Source organism: Anas platyrhynchos, chromosome 6, assembly GCF_047663525.1.
Source record: "Anas platyrhynchos isolate ZD024472 breed Pekin duck chromosome 6, IASCAAS_PekinDuck_T2T, whole genome shotgun sequence".
Taxonomy (NCBI): domain Eukaryota; kingdom Metazoa; phylum Chordata; class Aves; order Anseriformes; family Anatidae; genus Anas; species Anas platyrhynchos.
Genome location: NC_092592.1, coordinates 40,188,063 through 40,212,488, shown reverse-complemented (window position 1 = coordinate 40,212,488; position 24,426 = coordinate 40,188,063). Strand labels below are relative to the sequence as shown.

Genomic DNA, 24,426 nt, shown 5'->3' with positions numbered 1-24,426 from the left:
CCCTCAGCTGGTCCACAGCTCTGTGGAGTTATCCTGGGTGGCTGATAAGGACCCCAGGTTTGGGGTCCCTGCCCCATGGACCTGCTCGCCCTGCTGCATGGCTCTGGGGGCTGCATTTTGCTGAGGCCATCCTCCAGGCATTGGTACTAGTGCAGGGTTTAAAACAAACATTTAATGGCCAAGCCCATTAAATCTATTTTTGGTTCTATTTGAGTTCTTAAGTTAGTTTGTCCCATTGGTGAGAAATCTTCCCGAAGAAATAATCTAAAATGAACAAGGGAGAGGGAAGAAAGCCAAGAAGTCATCTGGTCGTCTCTGTCCCACACTTCCCTGAATCCTCCATCAGAGGAGGAGGCACGTGGGACTCTTCTTACAGGTTTTTCCATACAGATTTTCTCCAAGATTTCTACAGTCCTAAAATATAGTCAAATCTTTCAGTAAATGAATTCTAGCTGACAATGCTTTAACTTCTACTAAAAGTTGCTACAGAAGTCACACTGACTTTAAAAAGCATATCTTGTCCTTGTATCTGCACTTCTGTGATTTTTGTGTTAAATAACACAAAAATCTTACCTCTGATAAAAAAAAAATAAAATACAATAAAAAAAAAAAAAAGCCAGAAACTGCTTGTTCTCAATGATATTAGAGATGTCTTTCACACCCTTATGGTTTATTTTTTTTAATAGAAAGGAAATATTCTGGCTTAGAAAACTGATGCATATCTTGCTCTGGTTTTCCTAAGCCACTCTATAGCAAGTAATACCGATTATTTACGTACTCTCCCACTCAGCTGGACAAACAATCTACACAATATCCAGGTAGACAGTAGCTAGAAGGATTTTAGCCTGTACTGTTTTGGTGCTCCCCAAACGTAACAGCCCCATCCTGTGCCACGTAACAGCTTCACCGCAGTGCAGGACAGAGGTTGTGTTGTTACCCTGAGCCGGAGCTGCGTCGGAGCTAACCTCTCCGTAGCTATTATTGCTGTCATTAGAGTAAGCAACATCAGCAGTAATTTATTTTCTTCATCAACCGCTTCCAAAATAGAAAGAATGAAATTAGATTTTTAGCACTCTGAGATTGTTTCAGCGTCAACAAGGAGAAAACCCCTGCTAGTCTTGAAATCAATGTTTTCATTCTCTAGCAACCCCAGCACCTTAGTCGGGGGAAATAACAGAGGTGTTAATATAAAATACAGTACTTGACCAGAAGGAAAGCATTTCAATATTATGTAGAAAAGTCTCTCAAAGGGCACACTGTGATAAAATATATATATATGGTTAAAAATGAATTGTACTTTAATATGTTAACCAGAAACAGAAAAATCAATAACAGCAATACAAGTTTGCAACCAAGAGAAAAAGACATGGCTGGGTGAATGTTCAGAGTGCTCCACTTGCTGCTCAGAGTGCTTCGTTAGATATTTTTGTACGCTTGACTTAAATAGATATAAGATACAGGATTTCAAATGGACAGAAAGGACCCAGAGCTCTGATCAGCTCTGCTTAGCCCACGTATAGCTACACCACATTACTTTGGATAGTAAACGGTGTGCCAGATGAGAAGCACTTTTGTTTGTATCCTTTTTTAATTTATTTTGATGCCACCTCATGTAAGCTCTTTAAAGAACTGGACACGTTTTGATGTTGTGTTTTATGCCTTTTTTTTTTAAAGCCAATTAAAGAATTCATAAATATTTCTGCTTTAAAGTCAGAATGTCAGTAAAGGCACTCAGCTTTCCTAGGGGTCACTTAAGGTATATCACTGCAAGTGGCACGCAGATTAATTGCCTTTCAACTTGTTGAGCCCTGCCACCCCAGGCAAAGAAATGTCTTCTCCTTGGGAACTATTGCCCATTCTCCTGCTTTCTCCAGCCCTCAGCTCGCTGGGTTCTCATTAGTGGTGCGCTCTCATATTCACCTCTCTGCGTTTCGTTGCCTTCCCCTACCCCTCGCTCTTTAACAGGGCTACTTGAGATGAACGCTGGCAGAGCAGCAGGATCTAAATTTGCCTTTGACTTTTGAACCCAGACTATAGTTAACACATTCCATCAGAAAACAGACATAGATTTTTCCTGATATCCAACACATCGTTATTTTTTAAACAGGCTGAGAGAGCGTTGTATGAAGTCAATTCTCCAAAGACGCCAACAGGAAAATAAAGGCGGTGTTACTTTTCCATGGGTTAGGCAGGGAAGAGCCAATTCCTTTGTGACAGAACGGAAGGCTGTTTCCAAACCTTGCAGAATATAAAGAATGAAGAAAATATTTCTTCTAATTGAATAGCATGAGTGCCAGGCAATAAGACAGCCCAAAATAAATTCCTGCTAGGGTAGGTCATCAATTCTGACTCCAGAGAAAGCCAAATACTTGGAGAAGCCGCATGAAAGGTGGAGCCAATTTTCTTGTGAATGGTCATAAAACCAGGCCTCAGAGGTGAAGAACCCCCCTGGAAACAATTATTCCATGGTGCTTGATTCCACAGAGAGGCACAGCAACACCTGCTAGCTGGAAAGGGCAGGTCAAGAAGGTGGAACAATCACGACTACGTTATTTGCTGAGTATCTTAGAAGTATGCAAGAGAGAGGGGTGGCAAATTAACAATACTTGTACTTCAAGGCAAGGCCATTGCTTCCTTACTCCCAGCATTTTCTATTACCTTAGTTTTCCTCGGCTAAAGTAAGTGTTCTCCAAAAGCACTAATAAGAGACACGGTAACTTTCTCTACGCTGCTGTCATCCACTTTCAAAAGCCTTGTTAAAGATTAAGCATTCTCCAACCATCTTTGCCTAGGAGCAAAAAGAGACTGTACTGATATTATCTTTGATAACTTAAATGATCTTGATAAGTCAAATCTGTTAAAAAAAAAAAAAAAAAAGACAGAAGTTAACTGGGCACCAATTGCTGCAATGAAAGAAGAAGTTGCAGTGAATTAGAGGAGGAGGGACAAGGTAAACTTTCTGGAAGTTATCGGGCTGGCTCTGAGTCAGTGATTTATTCTGTATTTTTTGGATTTTTACCAATATGAGTGGCAGCTTACACTGCCTGAAGACCTGCCCCTCATACTTAATGTGTATTATTATCTTTAAAATCTTTAAAGTGCTTGCTTCTGTGGTAGAGCAGAGGGCTACTCTCGCATGCCTCTGCTATTAAGAACTAAACAGTTTTTTGTTGTTGTTGTTGTTGTTGTTTTTTAGAAGTAACTTTTTGCACTATGTGAAAACTTATTTTCCACTTTACTCCTGACACAAATAATTCATTAGGACACAGCTAGGTCAATACATGATCCTCTGATGTCTGGCTGAAGTAGGTCTTTTCCTCCAGCACTTTTCCAGCCTTAAAATGCTCATGATGCAATGAATTTCCATAGAATTCAATGGTGAAGGCAAGCATTAGAAAAAGCAAAATGTCAAAAGGCCATCAGTGAGCTTTTCTGTAATCAACAGCATATTCCAAAGCCAGGTTTTGCAGGGAAAATGATAAATAAACATCCCAGAAGCAGCTGAGGCGCCATGGGAAATAAAAGGCCAAGACTCAAGGAACGCTATAGTTTAAATACCGTTATGAAACAATGCTATGTTTTTTTAATGGTTTGGAGAAAAATATTCATAATGAACAGCTATAAAACATTTAAGGAGGCACAAGGGAAGAAGGAGCATCACATGAAATGGACTGGATGAGAAGGAAATAATTACTGCTGCAATAACACACCGTGTTCCGAAGCATCTTCCAGGTCTATTCATTCAGTGCGGCGTTTTCTTCTTTCCTCTTGTCATTTGTACTTTTTTCTTCCTTTTTATCATATCACCTGTATTATCATAACCCTCTGTGATACATGACTTGGTTTTACAAAAGTCTAGCTAACTAAATTAAAGAACGAATTACTATAGTATTTAACTATCCCTTCAGCAACCCTTCTGGGCAATTAGGAAATAATGATCGTAAGCTGAATACTTGTCTAAGTACCATCCATCTCCACAAGAACTGCAGATTCAGCTACTAGGATTAGATTTTAAAAAATACATTTTCTTATCTCTTAAAGGAGAAGAAAGCATCCAGAAGAAATTTCTAATGGAAATTCCCCAGGGTTACCCTACCTTCTTTTTGGAGAGGACTCTTCTCCAAACTGTTGTTCAGTTGATGTGCAACTGTTCTGGGGTAATCAGTGTGGGCAACCACTGCCCACAGCCTGACATGCTCCTCCTCTTCACAGCGTAAACTCCCCACCGAATGGATTATATGCATCTCTCTGCCGCAGAAGCTACTTACTAAAACCCTTAATTCTCTGTTATTTACTCATGTTACTGACAATTATTCCTACCAATTACATGTCATGTTGACATCATGCACTGAGCAACAAGATATACATAAATATCTGCACATAAATAGCCTTTCATTTCCCTGAGGAAAAGTCGAACCATTGCAAGGAGACTCTAGATAACCTGGCCGTGAATGACAAACACATCAACGTACCTGATTAACACTGAGGTCAACCTTCAGTATTTCCAACAAGGCAGCAGTTTTCAGCTGAAGGTGTCCCCCAGCAGTACAGCACCAGTAACACAACTTCAGTCCCTTGCTCACACCTACCAGGAGAAGAGATCCTGAACCACAGTACTTTAGTCTGTTGAAATTCATCTCATTGCTGCTTTCTCTACAATTGCTTTTCTCCCCAGAGAAGTGAAGTTGCTGGTCAGAAGCAGTATCAACTCAAACCAAACTCTTCTTGGTCCAAGCCTTCCTTTTTGAGTTAATTTGTCCAACTGGGTGATGTCTTTCCCAATTGTCCGTACAGTAGGAACAATAAAAATTAACTGACGTCAGCAGATGTGTACTCTGTAGTACTTCACCTCTACTTCTACAGTTTTACCCAGTTTGAGAAATTGGGAGAAAAAATCATACAAAGACAACTCAATAGTCCCTGATGGTGATCCAGACCTACAAAGTCTAAAGCAAACTGAAAATGATTTTACATACATTGACAACAGCACAGTATATTCTGAGGATGGTTGTCTTACACTTGCATGTACAAATAATTATTGAAGAATCAAGATACGATGGTCACACAGAATTCAGTAATGAATTTTTTACTTTGAAATGTATTAAGGAAAAATGTAAACCCCATTTATAGAATACCAAGGATCCCAAACCTTGTCTGCCTTTCACAGCCATATTACCAAAGTTCTTTGCTGCACACATCTTGACACTATCCATAGACTTATGAATCAAACTTAATTAGCATTTATTCTAAGAAGGAACAGGTGCTTTTCAACATATCACTTCAAGACCTCCCACGCTACAGAATTTGATGTAGGAAGAGTTAGATTTATTATGTGCTCAGGAATTATTCCACTATATTAACTACCAGTATCAAGTGATCTCGTTGGAGACTATTCTCATACAAGCACTTTAGCATCTGCATGATGCAACATATCCCATGCCCTTAGAGAGGTAAATAATTGATAGGAAACGACTCATTTTTCATCTTTGCAGCTTTTTCAAATCCTTTTTTAATGTACATCAGAGTATTCCTAGGACACCACAGTGCTAAAGGAGGCAACTTTTGTTCAGGCAACTTGCTAATCAGCACTGTAGCAAAAGCTGTATCACACCTTGGGTGTTTTGATGAGTGTTTAGCAACATGGTCAAAGCTAGTTTTATTATTAAAGTATTTTCCAGAATTACTATGTGCATTGTCAAAGCAGGAAGCCGAATATTGGGTACGTACACCAAATCAGGAGATTACATGCAAATCTCTTTGATGAGGGTGAGTCTACTGTTAACTAGGACACAGCATGAGTACCAGCATACAACGTATTGCAAAGGCAGGTCCTCTGATTAGGGGAAATATTGAGGTTTCAAAAGGTTTTCAGAGGTTTTTCAGAAAAAATAAAATAAAATAAAATGTGTATAGTCACAAAAATCAGGAGCTGGAAAGATTTTCTTCTCTTCCTTTCCCATTGCATGGCTTCTTGGCATTCTTCTAATGTTTGGCTACTATGCAGTAAGTATTTGCAAAAATAAGTAAGTAAGTAAAGAAAAATAGGTGAGAAAAGCAAAAGAGGTGAGAGGAGATTGCAGACCACATAACAGAAACAGAAGGAAGTGACTGATCAAATTTCCTCTGTAGTAATTTTTGTGAAGGAGGTATAGTGTTGTATAAAGGATCAACCAGACTATCTGCACTTCTGATCAACCTGCCCTTCAGAGAGACTACAAAAAAAAATCATGCCATTAGCAATTCACTCTGTGCTCTGTAGGAAACCTAATTACACACACTGCTCTAAAGAAAGCTCTCCCCACCCATCATAACCAACGAGCACTGAATCTCCTCCTTGCACGCCGCACTTTCCAGAAAATGATGCATGTGGCATGATTTACAGTACATCCAGAGTGACTTCCCGTGGCCCTTTGAAATGCACATAAATCATACATCTCAGCTCTTTTTCCTCTTTTCTTGCTTCAACAATAAATCTACTCCTATAAAGTTCATAAAATCTAGTCGGGGGGAGGGAGGGAGGGAAAAGGGCACCTGCATCACCGAAGTGTTGGCTTCCTGAATGATAATTAGTGGCCTTGTTTGCATCCTAACACGCGCCTTTGCGGATACCTCGGTCTGATGCAGCTTTCACATTTCGGGTTCTCATCACCCTGCTCCTTTTTCTAATTCTCCCCTGTTTCAGACTTTTTCCTGAGCCTCCCCTGGTGCTGTGCAGCGGATGGCAGGCCAATGAAGAGCCCCAGATCTCAGGCTGCCAGGAGGAACATTGCTTCTGCACGGCCCTTGGCACCAAGGTTTTGAATTGCTAAGGGGCCTTCCTGAGCTCCCCCTGTGAGGAGGAGGAGGAGGATGTATGTGCAGACAGGGGCAAGTGTGTTTCTTGTTACTCTGCCCTTCTCTGTCCAGGTAAGAAAAGTGTCTTAACCCTCACACCCCTGCAGATCTTCACAAATCTCCAAGAGAGAGAAACAAACCAGTAACAAACGACAGGGTCAAACAGCAAAATTCCCTGAACTCACTGCTACCTTATTGTTTTGTCATTCATATCTGATATTCGGTTCCTTTGCAGATCTATTGCAAGTCTTTTATCATGAATTACAAGCAAATGTGCACGGATCTCAGGAGTCACAGTAGCTCCCTACATCACTTTTCCTCAACTCAGAAGCTACAAAATTCTCCACATCAATTAAGGTTCAAGAGTGCATGGCCTATTTTTGTATTTTCTTGAAGTTAGGGGTTTTAGCACCTTTCAACAGAAAGGAAGAATAAATAAAACCAGAATTAAATCTCCCAGACTATTAGACAAATGAAATTTCTCTCTCTGCTGTCAGCTTCTCTCACCTTCCATCAAATATTGTCAAACACAGCAGCCCGTCTTGCATGCCTGATGCAGAGCCCCCATCACTCGGATTGAACCCGAAACAACAGAGAAGGAAAGCGTTTAGTCTGGTTAAGACTGGTTCGTACAATTGCTGGGACTTCTGTACTCTACCATAAAGTCTAATCACATGTTCTCATCCCAAATGATAAATTATACATTTGTCAGCTTTATGAATCAAAGCTACCATAGATAATCTGTTTTGTTCCCACAATACATCTTTCTTCTAAATAAGAAACCGTACATTAGTCTACCTCTAAAATCAGATCTACTTCTCTCTGTATTGGAGAAAGAAGACAGATTGCTCATAATGGTGTCTTGTATCCTATTACAAAAGCCCCAGGAGATGTGAAATGAACAGAATTGTATGTAACCAAAGAACACATGGAGTACGTTCACTAAGTTGAAAAGAATTATAGAGAGGCTTCATGATTTATAAAACGATAGGAGTGTAAGGCAAAAGAAGACAGTTAAGTCATGAAAGAAAGATCCATCTACTTGGGATAAATTTAATTTAATTTTGCCGTCTTCTAATAATTGGGAATAATATATAAAAGTCTTAGATATGGATGATATTTCCCTCCATCTAAGAAAATAAGATGGAAAGGAAATGCAAAACAGAAATAGGGAGAGAAAATCTAAATACACTGGGGTCAAGCACACGGTGACAAGAGATCACCTGCCCTGTGGGGAACACCCAGATCGACCAGTGGTAGCAGGTACAAGCGCAGAACAAGGTTTGCACTCACGTCTCCAGATGCCTTTATTCACACACCTACGTACCACAAATACAATCAAAGAAGGTGAACTCGTGGCCTTTCAGCAGTCAGTGGTAAAACTACCCATTTTAGTAACTATTCCAATGCGAGATTCCATTAACTTGAATTTGTACCAGGTTCAGACATGATGAGATTAGGATTCTTCTCGTAATTTTTGTTTTTAGTTCACTATAGCTTCTCCCTTGTTCCACTATTTTGCTTGCAACCAAAAACAAGCTATTACCTATGCCTGCTCCTGTAAGGCAGAAGATATATTTGAATCCCTTCTGGGTATGAATCTGCAAACAGCAACAGCAGCTTGTGCAGAGGCACGAGCAGGATGCTGCTGGTCAAGGTAAGGCTGCATTTCAAGAGAGCAACAGTTAAGAGAAAAAATAATAGGAAGCAATCAAAGTTGCCTCTCAGGTACCTGACCTCAGCAGCCTATAAATGCAGTGTGGAGAAAAAAGGAAAAAAAAAAAAAAAAAAGGAAAATAAAAGAAAAAACAGGTGCTTTTCAAGCCCAACTAAATATAGCTTGCTCAATCTTCCTTCTAAAGCCTTTAAAGATAGGAAGTGACAGCAGAAATGAGAACTCAGGCTGTCCAAGCTCAAACCACAGAATGAATGAGGCTGGAACAGACCTGCAGAGATCACCTGGTCCAAATCACATCACAGTCATATTTCAGTCTATAACTCAAGCGAATGTTTATTTTCTCTTTTCCTTATATTACCACCTCCACTTTTGGATTGTATCAGCTAAGAAGTTATTTCCCTCCCTTTACCCCCAATCCAGACACATGCTGACTTTTCTTTACATCTTACCCAGAGGTGACTGGAGCTGTTTTCTAAGGCAATATAACATCTTAAGTTCTATTTATAGTTTAAAATCCTATATAATTTTCACAGCCTCTTTCCTTTCATTTACTGTGCTTTATTGTTCATTTATTATTGCAAGTTAAGCTTTCTAATATACATCTTCTAATACACAGCTAATTAATAAAGTCTTTATTATGACGCTGCACCTAAAAGCTCCCACCCCTATGCCCCATGTCTTAAAAAAACAAATTTTGGAGGGCTTCTCCAAAGGTCTTTAAACACAAATGGGCAGTAGCTGGGCAGTTTTCTGCTACCAAAATGCAGAAGGTGGGATAACTCCCACAGCAACTCCAGCTCCATGTGGCATCACTCCAGCTCCTGAATGGCATCACTCGAGATGTCAGGTCCTGCTTCGTGCCACGCAGGTGTGCTGTGCAGTCCCAGGGGTAGGTGGATTACAGCAGGTGCCATAATCCTTATCCTCCGTTAATGCAGTCTTTTATCACCAGAAAGACCAGGGAGAAGTCTGACTGTGTATGCACGGCTTATCTCTAGAGCACTGCTCTGCAATCCGTCAGTTTATGTGCCATTAAAACAAATCATTGAACTGCAGAAGAGAATTAGGCATCCGGGAACAACACAAATCCTCCTTTGTAGCCGCCGTCCATCCCCAGATGATGATGGTTAATTCTCACCCACTGCAGCAGCTGCCAGCTCCCACAGCACCAGCATCACCCTGGGAGGGTCAGAGCGGGGTCCCGCGCCCCTCCTGCACACCACGGGCCCTGAGGTAGCTACAAGGGATCTTTCTGAAGGAGGTGACCTACAGAGGAACCTGCTAAAGGTTCAATAGGTGTTGTCCAGAGAGTTTTATGAAAAAGCAGCTCAGAAGTGTTCTCCATAGTCCCAAACATCACATCCATCTCCACTGCGCACTGTGAGCACCAAAGAGCAGCTTTCCATTGCTCCTTTGGCTGTCAGTGAACAAGTTTTTCCTTGATTTCAAGCTAAGCCAGCCCCAACTCCTAGAATTTACCAAAAGCCTACCAAAACCACCTGGACACCACAGGAAACAAACCCATGACCTCTCCAGAGCCCTGCCCTGTCTGTACCCTGTGCCAGGTTGGTGGGTTAGCACAGGGGGCTCACAGCCCTTAAAGGTTTCTGCTCTGTTTTGTTTTCTAGTACTTTTTTTAGCCAGGCAAGCATTAAGATCAGGGTACCCACTCAGTTCTGTTTCCTTCCACAGATAAATGCGGTCGGATTTGTTTATTAACACAAAATGTTCTGTTTGCTTCCATTACGAGCACTCACTCACTGCAATCGTAAGCACGCGGCACAACAAACATGCCAGGAATCACTGCAGCTTCCAGGCTACTTTCAGCAAGTTGTCTAACACTGTTCCTCCTTTAAACATCTTCGTATTTTGGTACACTGATGAAATTCCCCCTCATTTACTCAGTCTTGTCGCATACATTCTGCTTTGTGCACTCCAGCATATTTGCAACTGTGCTAATCATCTCGGTCTATTCTCCTTTAGGCCTGAATGAGATGTACTACATTAATCAGTTGATTGTTATTAACCCAGTTACATTGTATCTCTGCATAATTCCGCTCCATCTCTAAATCCATAGTCTAATCAGGTACTAAGACATTTAATTATACTACTTGTGTACTTCACAATAATCCTCTGATTAAGTGATCGGGGCTTTCTGGCTAAAGCCTGATGAAATTCCAGCAATCCGAAGCATGGCAAGGATGGTTTATGGGTCAGGATCAGGTGCTTAGCAGGTAAGGCTGCTCTGTATTGCAAAAGAACACATGCATTGTGCTCCCAGAAGACAGAAAAATACCTCTCCGTCACTCCTTATTGCTATTTCCAGTCCAAAACAAATAAATGTACGCTTTGATTCTGTTTAAAATAAACATCAGAGGTTACTCACAGCCAGATTAACACTGTCCATGGTCAAAGACAAAGACAAAAACCACACGTTCACCTCCTCCACCTACCAGGAGACAAACAGGTCCGCGTGCCAGCAAACACGTGCTGTTTGCTTGAAAACACATCAGGCACTGGAGACAGAGGCAAAGCCCCAGGAGGCAAAGCCACAGGGAAAAGCTCTGCAAACACACAGGCTGTGAGCTAGAAAGGGAGGGAATGCAACAGAAGTTCCCAAGAAGGGAACGGGGATGGCTTCAGTGCAGACACACTGTGCCCACCCACACTGAACTGCTGCTGGGTGAGGCGATGGGAGCAGTGGGCATGGGAAAAAAAAGGGATGTCGTTCACTTGGATTTCAGCAACGCTTTCAAAACGTGTATACCAATAACCAGAGCTAAAACAAACCCCTGGTGAAGCGGGAAGATAGGCCACAATGATCACCAGCATGTGAGCCAGCAAGCGATGCCCTCCAGAAAATGGTATTTATTGGAAATTAAAACATAGAAAAGAAAAGAAAAATCATAGAATATTATAAAATAATAAATAGAATATTATAAAATAATAAAAGAAAAATAATATATGGTGCGACTGACCACTGAGGGAGCAATAAAAGGTTCAGCCACAGATCAAGGCACCATCGTCCTCCCAGCCACACCATCGCCTAACTGCAATCCAGATCAAGTTGTATGCGTGTTATTCCTTCTCCTCTTTTATTTCAATTCTTATCTAATTATGTAAATTTTGAAGCACATAAGCAATTAAAGTCAAATGAACGCATCTTGATTGGGATGGTTGCTCCTCAGCGTAAAGTTACATGTCTGTGTGCGAGTTTCTAGGATCACAGTCTTAAATAATTGATTATTTGAACCAGATGAGTGTTTTCCTATGCGTCTTTCCATCATATCCAGACGTACTTTCTGAAAAGCCCAAATTAAGGGCTTACTATTTTCATTCGCTTAGAAGTGCAGTGCTTAAAATATGCACGGCTGTTTGCAGGATTTGGGCATATACCGACAGCCATAAGCTAGCGCTACATTTGGGTATTTTATATACATTTTACCTCATATCACAGGGTAAGGGAAAATATCTCATCTCAATTTTCATTCTTCTTTTTTTGTTGGTTTTACAGTAGACAACCCACAAAGATCATTTACAGAAGCAGACTATTTTGTTAGTGGGTGCATTAAATATTTTGTTTTTTATTTTTATTGCCCGCAATTCTAATCAGACTTTTCATGGTATAGAGTCTGATAACAAATAATTTAGCTACCAGACATCATCTTTATTCCCACAAAATGATTTTAGGAAAATGCACATTAAGTGACACATTAAAAAATGTAGTTTACAGAAGAATTATCTTTATGTGCTCTTCTGCAAAATATGCAATTGCTGTGAACACCCAAAAAAAAAAAAAAAAAGTGCTAAACTTGGAAAAAGGATTTGCAGTATCTACACCAACTTTCTCAGAATCATTAATGCATTTTAATAACCATCACCACATTAACCAAAGCATCTATACAACATAGATGCTGCTTAATTATTAACATGTTTACAACCGTGTTGCAGATAATAAGCTAATTATTACAGTTATGTGTTTTTCAACCGTCTGAAGCTGCTCAGCTCCTTTTTCTGCACGGAGGGCAGGTGCCCTTGCTGGCTGCATGCTCCCACCCCGAGCACAGGCTGGGTGGTAGGATGCAGAGGGACGCCCAGCCCAGGGTCCATGGGGATGGGCAGCATCTCATGCAGCCGATGGGAGCCTGCTCACGTGCCTAGGGCAGCAGGCAGCTCCGCAGCATTCAAGAGCTGGTCTAAGCTGACGTCCAGTCCCTGCAAAAGCAGCATCAAAGGCTCCAAAGGCTGCTGTTTGTTTTTGCCGATCATTGATTTTATGCCAGGATTTAGTAGGAATCCGTTTTAACTGATGGTCTCGTAGTTCATCCCCGCTTTAAATTATTAAGGAGCGTCGTGTCTCAGTCACCTGCTTGCAGTCCTGCAATGCCTCAGAAGCAACCGGCTCCAATACATAAATACCTCAACACCTGAACACACAGACTGAAATTTTTCACTGCAGTGGCTCACTCTGAAACTTCTGCTACAGCTGCACTGCTGTAGCACGAGGAAACCCTGGGCTGCTATAAATAAGCAAGATTTAGCACAGGTATACGTGGGTTTCCTACACTTCAAACTCTGCTACTTTGTTCTGCAGGCTGCTATTAAAAGGACAGAAGTCACAATTTTTTTGCATGGACTTAAAACAGTAATAATAAGACTAGACTTTAGGTAAGTCAAGTGTAAGAGCCTTAAAGAGAGGTGGAGGAGAGAGATTTGTTTCCCAAATAATCACGATTACCCACTATTTACTATTGCCAACACCTGATGAGGAGGACAGTCAGGGCAAGGTGGACAAGAAATGTAACCAGGCCAACAGCAAAAAGCTTGAGCAGAAAGTTAAAGTCTGAGGGATGAGCATTAGTGAGACAGCCACCAGGATTTGCTCTGTGATTGACCGAAGGAGATGCACATAAAAAGCCTTGAGTAGACGAGTGATGTAAGCAGCCCAGGAACGTTTTATAACCTAGAAGAAACTGAACAATTAGAAATCCATATGAACGTAGAAGAAAAGAATTGTTTGAGAGCATTAACATTAATGTGAGTAGGGTGGAGTCCTCGTGGACTGAGGGAGCTCAAAGAATACAGATGAGGTGATGTTGGTCTGCTGGGATGGAAGTGTAGCCTTTTTGGTAACCCATTCCCAGAGAGCCAGACCAAACATTTTCCAAAGAAATTGATTAATGAGATACATAATATGAGGACATAAGGATACATCCTAGTAACAGTTTACCATTTTGAGGAAAATAAGTAAATGAAAAGTTGGATGTGATAAATGTTTGTTCTTGGAGGACATAATCAGTTTGAGAAGAGCAAGCAAGGATGAGTTCAGAAGTCACCTCCCTTCCTCCCTCCGCAGCCTGCCCCTTCAGCAGCGATGGATCTGGAGATCAGCAGCACGGCCACGTTCCATTTATGCCACTGGGGGTGTGAGATGTGCCGGGCGCCCCCAAAACTAGCATTTAATGACCAATTACTTTCTACTGCTGAGAAGCTCATCATGCCCCTCAGGAAAAGAGAATTATCGGAGTTAGGTTAATGAAGTGTGATATAGTTTCATCTTGATGCAAGAAAAGGAGATCTTAAAATTTTGGAGAAAAAAAAAAAAAAAAAACTAATTGGTTTCTCATATAAAATTAGGGATACAATGAGAAGGGACAACTGCTGCTGGTGCACGGCTGTGCCAGCACCTACCACCAGGACACTCAGTCTTCAGCTACAGGGTTGTTTCGGTCTCCACGTGGCTCTGCAGGTTTCAGAGCAGCAGCTTGTGTCAGAAAATGCAGCAAACTGGATTAGGATCAGAAACGGTCATTAGGACCATAAGGTTCAGTAGTAAAAGGCTATTTGCATGAACAATGCCCTTACCCACAAACCGAGGGTAATGACGACAATAAATGCGAGAACTAGGAAGTGGGGTTTTTGCCTAAGTAATTCTCTTATTATTTGAATTGTTTTTATTAAGATACATGGGGAAAAATATAGTTCAATCTAAAATGGAATTCTCATTACATTCTCTGGATCAATTCTTTGTAATGTTTAGGGCTAAATTCAGCAAATAGCCAGTAAATGGACTTGTTCATTCTGGTCAAGTTTAAAGCCAATAAATACAGTTTCATAATTCCAGAGAAATCTCTAAATTTTTTTTTCAGATGAACAGACAAAATCACCAGATCAGTGTGCTCATCTCTACAGATTCCCACACCGTAACCATTCACTAACACATCTTCAGGTTCGCTCCTGAGCTGAACACAGGATCGATATTTTAGATTGCCTCCTCGTGTGAGTATTCCACATTTGCTGTGTCTGCTCTGCACTCGCAGGATTGCGTTAGTACAGAAGACGCTGTGTGTGCCAGCCTGGTCCTCCCCCAGGCCTTCTCGACCCAAAGCTGTCCCCCTCCATCCTGACATGATGCCATAAGTCTGTCTAACAGTGTTTATGGCTTTTTTCTGCCATGCGAAAGGGAGGCTGTGAACCCATAGAGCACCTTTACACCCGTGCCTCCTCCTGCCCCAGAGGACAAGAGGTTGAGCCCCTACAGCACTGCTGCACAGGATGGAGGCACAACCTGTAGGCTCCAACAAGCCAAGGCAACACGCACAACCCAACCTCCAATTCTCATGCTTTCAACAAAACCTTAAGGAAAGCAGAATCTCATTTTGGTTTCCCCAGCACACAAAGCGTGTAAGCCTGAAGGGCTCTGGTGACCCCAGAAGACATTAGGAGCCCTGAGCCCATTAGGGCTGGACAGACCCTGCACTGCCCAACGCGGCTGGAGAGCGCAGCAGGAAGGTGGTGACTGGCTTCCCAGACACCGAGCAGAGCAGCAGGTCCTCAAGTTTGAAGGGAGACTATTTTCAAAACAAACAAACAAAAAAGAGACTACTGGTTTTCAAATTTTAATACTAGTTTTAATACTGATTCTGTAGATAAACGTGCTTAACTTCATTCTTTGTCCATCAAACTCAGAATAAGCTATGGCAAGACACATTATTTACCGAGATCATTCATCAGCAAGCAGATGGCAGATCTGCAAACAGATTCTCACAGGTTCAGTAAAAAATATTGGGGCTTGAAACAAACACTGCCGAGCATTTTGTTAGTATGAAGTTTTTTATGAGTCCTGTAATTTTCTGGGATACTGTGTTTTCTCTGGCTGGAGGAAGTCCTAGTACATGAAACAATTTGTCCCTAGGAACATTAATTGTTTAACATCAGATTTTAATGAGTTTTCAGCTTCAAAGAGAGAAAAATTCCACCCCTGGCAGAAATAACTGTCTATTTACAGGAAATGCATATTGCCAGAAGAGAATGCTGAAGGCTGAAATCGTATTTCCTTAAGCCAACGATTTTCTGAACTTTCTGAACACGGTGCACAAGAGGATTTTGGCTGCTGTTGGCTGTTTTGTTTTTGCACTTGGCCAATGCACTGACATCCACTGTCCCCACGCAGGCTCTGGGTGCCAACGCGCCAGCCGCTCTCCCTGCCCAGGGCACAAGCTGCCAGGCAGGGACACAGGCTCCAGCCTGGGAATGAGATCATGATTATTTCAGTGCATGTGCACCACATTTTTTGTTTCAGAGAATCTGAAGTCTGCATTCATTCCTGTGCTTCATCCGAAACACGGCTGCAGAGCTGCACGGCCCTGCAGGCACAGGTGACACCAAAGTTCAGCCAGGAGGTAGGTGAGCAAAATCCAGATCTGTCACTTGGTGGAGAAACAAACAAGGCACTAAAATACCAGTTTTCCAACTAAAAGTACTGAAAAAAAAAAATAAATAATAAAAAAAAAGGTAACCCAGGAGTTACCATTGCCCGCTAGAGTCCATAGTGCCTAATTGTCTCATTAAACACTCTTTGCACAGACAGGAAAACATGATTTAACCTGAGCTTTCAGGAGAACAGAAGAAACAGAGAATGCCTTGCACTACCAGGATGCTGTGTTTAAACCCTGTGCTTCTCTTTCATATTTTGCTTCTCCCGAGCATCAATGCCTAATGTATTGTATTTATTTTTAAGAATTAAGGTTTCACTAATGTGAAATGACTTCTCCCTCACGCTGTTGGTTTCCTATCTCCCTTTTCTACTTCAGAAAGCCACATCCCACAGATGCACACCACAGCTTCCCGCACACCACTCCTCGGATGCTTTAGCATGCAGATACAGCTCTTCCCTGGGGCTGGGAAAAACTTTTCAGGTGAAGATTGTTCTTTTGGAAAAAGTCATTTGAGGCGGGCAAACCTGTTTAAAAAACTCAAAATAGATTTTCAAATAGTTCTTAGCTAAAGAATTTGAGAACATTTCCTGAAAGACAGAAATTGTAGTGTTTGTTCTCAACGTGACTGGAAATGAATTCTGTATAAAAGTTAAGTGAGGGGAAAAAAGACACCTTTCAAGAAAAAACATTTTTTTGAAAATTTCCATTTCAGGGATGAGATTGTATTGCATTTGAACTGAAACTAATAAGGTCTCTGCTCAGTTATTTGGCTGTCCTACTGAACAAAACCAGCCTCTTATTCAGAAAGTTCTCTCTTTGCACTATCTTCACTGAACAGACACATTACGTTAAGCCAAGGACAAAAGAGATATGAAAAAGATGGCAGATGCCATCCAGATTCCAGACGCATTCCAGATATTTACCCTAATGATACATCAACCATTGCAAGCCTAAAATAGCTTTCCAAGCCATTCTCACACAAAAATTAAAGTGTAGACAGGCACCTCTGCACACAATGTTGATGCTTTGTTTTGTATCAGCACCTCTGAAATACTTCAAATGGAGGCCAAAAAAAACACACTGCATTTTGTGCTCCCACCCACAGGTAGATAGGACATATCAGTTCCACTCATTCTAAAATGATGTATTAGTTTTAGATGATTGCTGCATGGTTCAAAACTGGAAGTATCGCCCCAATTTCCACTCAGTCTTCTAATCTGCATGTGACTTTGCAGAGCTGAGCGCCCTAAACTCATTTTTTAAAGAGCTAATGGGTGCTCTCATTATGTGCTCATTACTTCCCAACAACATCACCCATATTTCAGGAGTTTCAGAAGGGACTTTCTGAAGCAATGGTGTTCACGAACCTGATTCCCTTGATAAATAGTGTAGGAGCTTTTGCCACGTTGAAATTTGTGACTTATCTCACACAAAGTAATTCATTTGCCAAACTAAGAGACACTACAACAATCCTTCCCTGTCCACAAACCAAATTATTTTTTATTATAGCTTGACCTGATTCAAGAAATAAACAAGTTATTTTATAAAATAAGGGAACTTTACCATTGAAGATGTTAGATGTGTGACAGATCACATGCAAACCGTGATCTACCAGCGTGTAATATCCTCAGTGACTCCAGCAGCGCTGTGTCACACTCCCTACAACCAGGATAAGTGAGGATTGCCATCATCCCCCTGTCCGAAGCCTGCCCATACACATGCTCCCACACTTGGTCCTCTTTCCTTGTCCCTGCACCATCACAGAAGGCAGCTTTCTGTGTTTCCATCTCCAGAGCTCTCTAGCAGGGAGCAGAGGTCCTTGTTTCTCTGCGTTATGCCAAGTCACTTCACTCATCTTCAGTTTTCTTGCAAGGAGTGCCCATATCCATTGTTGCTCCAATACAGCCAACCCACATTTCCAGTAAAACCCACGTATTTTTAACCACAGGAGATATGAACCAATTGACATATATAATTTCTTCGGTTCCTCCGCATGCTTAGTGTGGTAAGAAAAAACTTTGTATGATATCAGATCTAAGCAACAACCCCGGGCAAAGAACACAAGCTGGCGCCACATGCAAAAATAGGGAAGTCTGTGGAAAAAGTCAGGAGAGCATTAACCCGGGCAAGAAGAGAACACAGCTCAAATCCCCTGGCTGGGCAGAAGCCACACAACATGTCGCAGCCCATGAAAGCCCCGAGATACATTAAATATGGACATTCGGGAAGACAAGAAGTGAGAAGCTGACTTCGTCCCCCCCTCAGCACTGTAAAAGCGGCACCTTGCTGGCACGTTCAGACCGCAGCATTCCCCAACGACACCTCAAGACCTGCACCTCCTCTGCTTACCAGGAGCCTTTCGCAGGACAAAGGAGACATCATGCAAAGGACGACTGGGAAGGCTGATTTGTTCCAAAATGCCTCCAAAGGCATTTGATAAAGTTCCTACCTACCTGGAGGCTGCAAAGGAAACACGGTTACCGCCGGGTGAACGATCAAGTCTTGTCATGGATTAAAGCAAGTTAAGAGATAGGAAAGAGAATGGAAATAAATGGCCAATTCTCAGCATGGAGAAAGGTTAATAGTGTAGTGCCCTAGGGATCAGTCTTCGGGCTGGTGTTTTTCAATATATTCATTAACAGCCTGCAAGAAGTGGTGAATAGCAAGGCAGTGAGAGCACCTGACAAAATTGTTTTAGGTCAACTGCAAGCAGGGGAAGCTGGGCAGACACAGAAGGGACAACAGCCAGAGCACACCAAGCCGGCTGTGCTCCGGTCCCTGAGCCCAGCAGTGGGAAAATAGGGCAGAGACGCCTGAGAGTGCCTGGGATTTCCAGATAGTTGTGAACACGTAAGAGAAGAAGAAAAGAAGTGCAAGAAATCAGTGCCACCGAGGAATTCCCTGAATCCCCTGGGAATTCACACAGGATCGGATGCACATCCAGGGAGGTAGTTTGCAGTAAAAGCCTCTTAGGTACTTGGGACAGAGGAGGTCAGATCATCCTCAGTAACACTCATTCCTAAGAAAAAAGTATAGCAAAACCATGCATGTACATGACCAATGCCTAGTTACCTACAGGGTGATTGATCTCTCCAAAACACTTATGTACTCTCCATCAAAAATGCTTCATGCTTCAGCAGACATATGAGGAAGAAAATGTTGCTGGCCTTGTTAGGTGCCTACGGAAAGGAGTCGTGTACCCAAACACACGCAGGAGCTGCAGGCTGTGCAGCTTGCACAATTCAGAGCTTTGCAGAGGTGACCAAGCAGGCTGCCAATAACCCCGTACGGGCTACAGGGAGTCAAAACAGTGAGATTTGTGCTTCATCCCTGCAGTAATCCCACTGCATTTCCATAGTGCTCCACCTGGGTTACTCATCCCCACAACCCATCCCTGCGCCCTAAAGTCACTGTAAATGACAGCCAGCCTCAGAACTGCCCACACCCAGCCCCAGGACAACAAGGGATTGAGCAAAGACCCCAAAATGACACATTCAGATGCCCCAAGGGACTCCCAATCTGTAGCTTGCAAATGGCTTAAAACCACTTTCCCTGCAGCCCCTGGTGAGAGCAGCCAAATATCAGCTCCACAATTACTTGTTTGCCAATGCCTTGGGGTATTATCAGTATCAAGATCTAGACAGCAGTATTTTCATTATGAGCACATCCCCTATCGCTACCAGAATCACAGGTAACTTTTTAATACAAAAATAGAGTGAACTTTATGGACTGGTTCCACTAATACCTCTCTACCTTGCTACTCAGCACAGCTGAATTAGGAAGAGAGAGATTTAGGGGGGAGGGGATGAACGTCAGCTTTGACAGGTTACTTCTTCAATTGGCTGTGATAATCTTTTAAAAGGGCACTGAAACTCTGAGCAGCACGTGCAAGTCATGTTCACCTGGAAACAAAGGGAAAGCTACTTAGTCAAAGCAGCCTGCATATCTGATGACTTCTACAAGACAAACTCAGGAAGGCACAGGCCAGTTCAGGTGGTTTAGGAGTAATAAGATTGTTCTGAATTACTTATGGAAATTCATTGGAAATTCAACACGCTGTTGGCAATGAGTTTAACTTCGAAGACAAAACATGCGGTGGGTTATTTTGTCATTATTTTCAAGTTTTTCATTACTTTGCTAGATGGAATCCCTCAACCCAAAGCCTTACGGAGTCTCTCGGTGGGTTGCTGAGCAGGGGGAGCAGTCAGTGTGCTAGCTCTCGCTGAAGAGACTCGCAGCCCATTTTATAGACTGATTGCAAAGTCAATGGCAACCTCTGCTGTTACATCCCTTACTGCAATAAACCAGTGTCTTGCACAGTGCAAAAGCATATGAAGGTAGAGCAAAGCAAACAATGGTTGAGAAGAATGTAAATTATAGACCTTTATTTTTTTTCTTTTTCTAAGTAAAAAACCATTTAAGCATTCATTTGCTTAAATGGAAGAATCAAAAAAAAATTATGTCCATACATGTAGAAGTATGCATGTTTTAATTATCTTTTTTTTTTTCCTCCACTTAAGAAGCTATCATGAAGTGATTCTGGTAAATTCATTGGGAACTATTCAGCTGAGCATAAAATTAAAGCCCTATGCATAAATATTTGCAGAACTAGGCCATTAACCCATCAAAGATCCCTTCCTGTGGGGTTTGAAAATTGTTGGCAATCATCTGGTTCAGAGGATGTATCCTTTGCACGGCAACCTTCGTCCGTCAGGGAGTTTTCTACCAGAATTTCTCTCAGTTAACATTCTCAGTGCAAACATGTAATTTGCCTAAAATGTTTTATATTTGCATTGTCTCAATATCCTATAGCTGTTCTTGATGTCAGCAAGATGCACCCGTTGTTTGTATGCAGCCTAAAACTTGCAGAGAATTAAGACGACATGGTTCATTTCATAATGATGTTGCAATTTTGTCTTCTTGGAAACTCGTCTTCTGTAATCTACTTTCTTGGTTGCTTTCAGAGGCTGTGGATGTGTGCAGAATGCTGACACCACCCAGCTTCTGTAAGAATAATATCGAAGAGCTTCCCAACACAAGCATCATCACCGTTGCGTCATCCAGAAAGATCAGCAGCTACACAACCAACACCAAGGCTGTAGTGCAACATAATAAGCAGCTTATTAAGGAAACATCAAACAACTCAGCATATTTTGAATAATTTTTCTAAGGAGAGCTGCAGAAGCAGTCAGGGAAAGCCACAGACATCTGTAGGACAGAAACAATTCTACGTGCATCTATATGCAGGCACGTTTTCTGAAAGCCACAGACACTGCCCCTCCTCTCTGCATACTTCAAGAAGTATTTTAAAATTGATGTGTATGTAACCTTGAATAACCTATAACCATTCTAATTCTGAGATCTGATGTATTTCTCACATAAAGGGAAGCACCACAGAATTTTTGCTTTCTGTTGGTGTAAAAAGGAATCTCCCACTGTGTTTTTCTCATTAAACAACACCCTTATTGCCAGCGATACTTCCATTAACACATTTCACAAGACACTGCTCTAAGCGAAGGATGTTTCTCTGAACTCTTCACTCTCCCCAGTTCCTCCAGCGCACAGAAGGCTCCATCTAGCGTTAAACGTGTGTAATCCAGGGGAAAAAAATTAAACGGGAAAAGAGACAGCTGGGAGAAGTAACTGACACAGGGCTTTCAGTTGTCCTAGCAAAACAACTGGACTTCCCTGCCATGTATGAGGAGTTCCCTGCTTGCCCAGTGGTCGTGGGGCTGTTGAGGATCACAGCTCTCCATCCAGAAATGGCTAAAGATGGATTTTTTGTACCTTGAACCTGGTACAAAAAGTCACATCACAGGTAAAACATGACACAGCACCTCCTAACAAATGAGGGATTATAAAAATAAGTGTTTACGAACCAAGCCAGCTGAGGACCATACCCTACTGCCCTGACTCACATGCAGCACTAGTGTATGGCCTTTTAATTTCATGTGAGTTTTCCCAGGTTGGAAGACAACATTGTGTGCCTCTCCCTCCTCCAGGAGGGGCCCTGGCACCACAGGGTTTCGAGCCATCCCCCCAGCTGCGGGGCTGCTCCCACCACTCACCCAGGCTCTCGGGACCCCCCCCCAGGGGCTCAGCACAGACCCCCAGCTCCAACCCCTCCATTTCCATCACGCCTGCCCCCAGCTGCACACCACTGCCCCGTTGTTTTCCGTTGTTTTCCTGAAGATGGATCTCATGGCTACGGCAGTGGCTGGGATGAGACCAGGGCAAAGGCACTGATGGGCCAACCACAGCATCTGCAGCCCCCCAAACACCCTGATCTGAGCCTGCTGCAGCACAGGACATGCAGCTCTGCCTCCCAGAACCACTTCAAACCACTCAGGTCCAGGACAGGCCTGGAGCTCTGAGCCCACCGGAGCGGTTTTGGAGTTGACTGTTCACCAGCCCCACTGCTGCCTTGCCTTGCTCAGTGTTCGTGCAGGACATGGGAGGAGTGTTGGAAATGTATTCTTTCACACAGGAGGCCCCCAGCACTCAGACACGGTCAGCCTGCAGCCTTTCACCACATGAACTCAAGAGGTGCCTTCCTCTGCACCTTTACAGGAGGCTGAGACAGTCTGTGAGCCATCCTGCCCCGTGCCTTCACATCTTCTAACGAGGGTCAAAGCTTAAACAGATCTCAATTTAAGATAGGAAATAAGATGGGAAACGGCTCAATGGGAGAGGCATTTTAAGAGACCATGAAGCAAAACCAGCCACTTACCTGCTCTGATGAACCACGACCCACGTCCTACTCTCAGATCAGCAGCGCCACAGCCACCTTCACCTCTGGCTCGCACCAGGTGTGGCCCTTCCTGCACGCTTTCTGTGGGGTCTTAAACACTTAGTACACATGCAATAGGGTTGGTAGAAGTGCCAGTGTGCCCACAGGCACGAGTGGTTCCTGTATAGTGGGGGAAGCACTCCCCCGACACACACAGCTCACAGCCGCACTGCAAGAGGACAGCAGCCACCACCACCATGCTCAACTCCTGCCTTCCCTGCGGGAGGGCGAGCACAGCACTTAACTCCCTTGTCAGCAGCACCACAGGTGTCACCAAGTGTCCTTGGTGCTACCAGCAGCAGCTGTTGCTGCCTGTTCTCTGATCCTTTGCATCTGAAGGAGAAAAGGAGCTGCAGCTGAGAGACACGCGGCAGGAGGACCTACCCGCAGGTAACTGGGGATGGGAAGGAAGCGGTAAGGGCTGTACCAGCTCCTGCCTCCTCGCCCTCTGTGTCACACTTGGCAGCACTTCTCTGGCTTGGAAAGGGACTCCACTCAGCCTGACCATGCACAGGACAGAGCAGATGAATATTGCCAGGAGAACGGGCAGACAGTTCTTTCCTCTAAGCAAAGCTGGGCAAAAGTCATTACACTCCTTGCTCGTGCTGCAGCAGAGCAGGCTACAGCCACACCAAGGAAACAAGGGAAGTCCTGGTCAGAAATGGGCTGAAAGCAGGCTTGCAGGCTTGGTAACCCTGTGCTCACTGATTGCTCTCTGCATAACTCGGTAGTCTCAACTGAATCAGCTGCCCAGAACTACAAAAGAAAAAAAAAAAGAGAGAGAGAGAAGGGGAAAAAAAAAAAAAAAAAAAAAAAAAAAAAAAAAAAAAAAAAAGAAGAAGCTCTAAGGTTTAAGAAAGCTTATTTTCTAAGCTTAAAAAAAAAAAAAAAAAAAAGTTTTCCTCCACTTCTGCCTCAGTACTATGAGATACTGTATCTTTGTGATTACTTTAAATGAAATGCTCCCCCAATTAAAAATGTTAACTGCATCGCATTTCTCCTTGGGCTGCCTGAAGCCTTTAACCAACATTCACGTAGTTCCAGATTAAGTTTTAATTTAAAAACGATATTGCGTTACCTACTTCAGCTATATGGCACTTACCTTAAAAAAAAAAAAATCATAGCATTTTCAAAGTATTTCTTATTGAAGCACAGAAGTGATGGGAAAGGAGCTTTCTGGTTACCAGCCTTGTTGCAGATAGTTAATGCCATGCAGCAGGACTCAGAGCTGGCACTCAGGGCAAGAGAAGCCCCGTTCTGCACTCTGTTCTCTAACACTCTTCACTATTCACTAGCACTCCACTGCTCTATCATTAAAACCAGACTAATTTAGGTTGGAACAGACCCCGCAGGTCATCTAGCCTGACCCTCTGTCAAATTAGATCAGGTTGCTTGGGGGATTGTCT

General features: G+C 42.7%; 1 long non-coding RNA gene across 1 annotated transcript; it reads right to left on the bottom strand.

The window, feature by feature from the left end:
• Window positions 1–15,401: 15,401 nt before the first annotated feature.
• LOC113843931 (uncharacterized) lies at window positions 15,402–23,467 on the bottom strand. The gene is made up of 2 exons (XR_011810384.1): window positions 22,961–23,467; window positions 15,402–16,221 (listed from the first exon to the last, which is right to left on the bottom strand). It is a non-coding gene; the product is annotated as an uncharacterized lncRNA (long non-coding RNA).
• Between the last annotated feature and the right edge of the window lie 959 nt (window positions 23,468–24,426).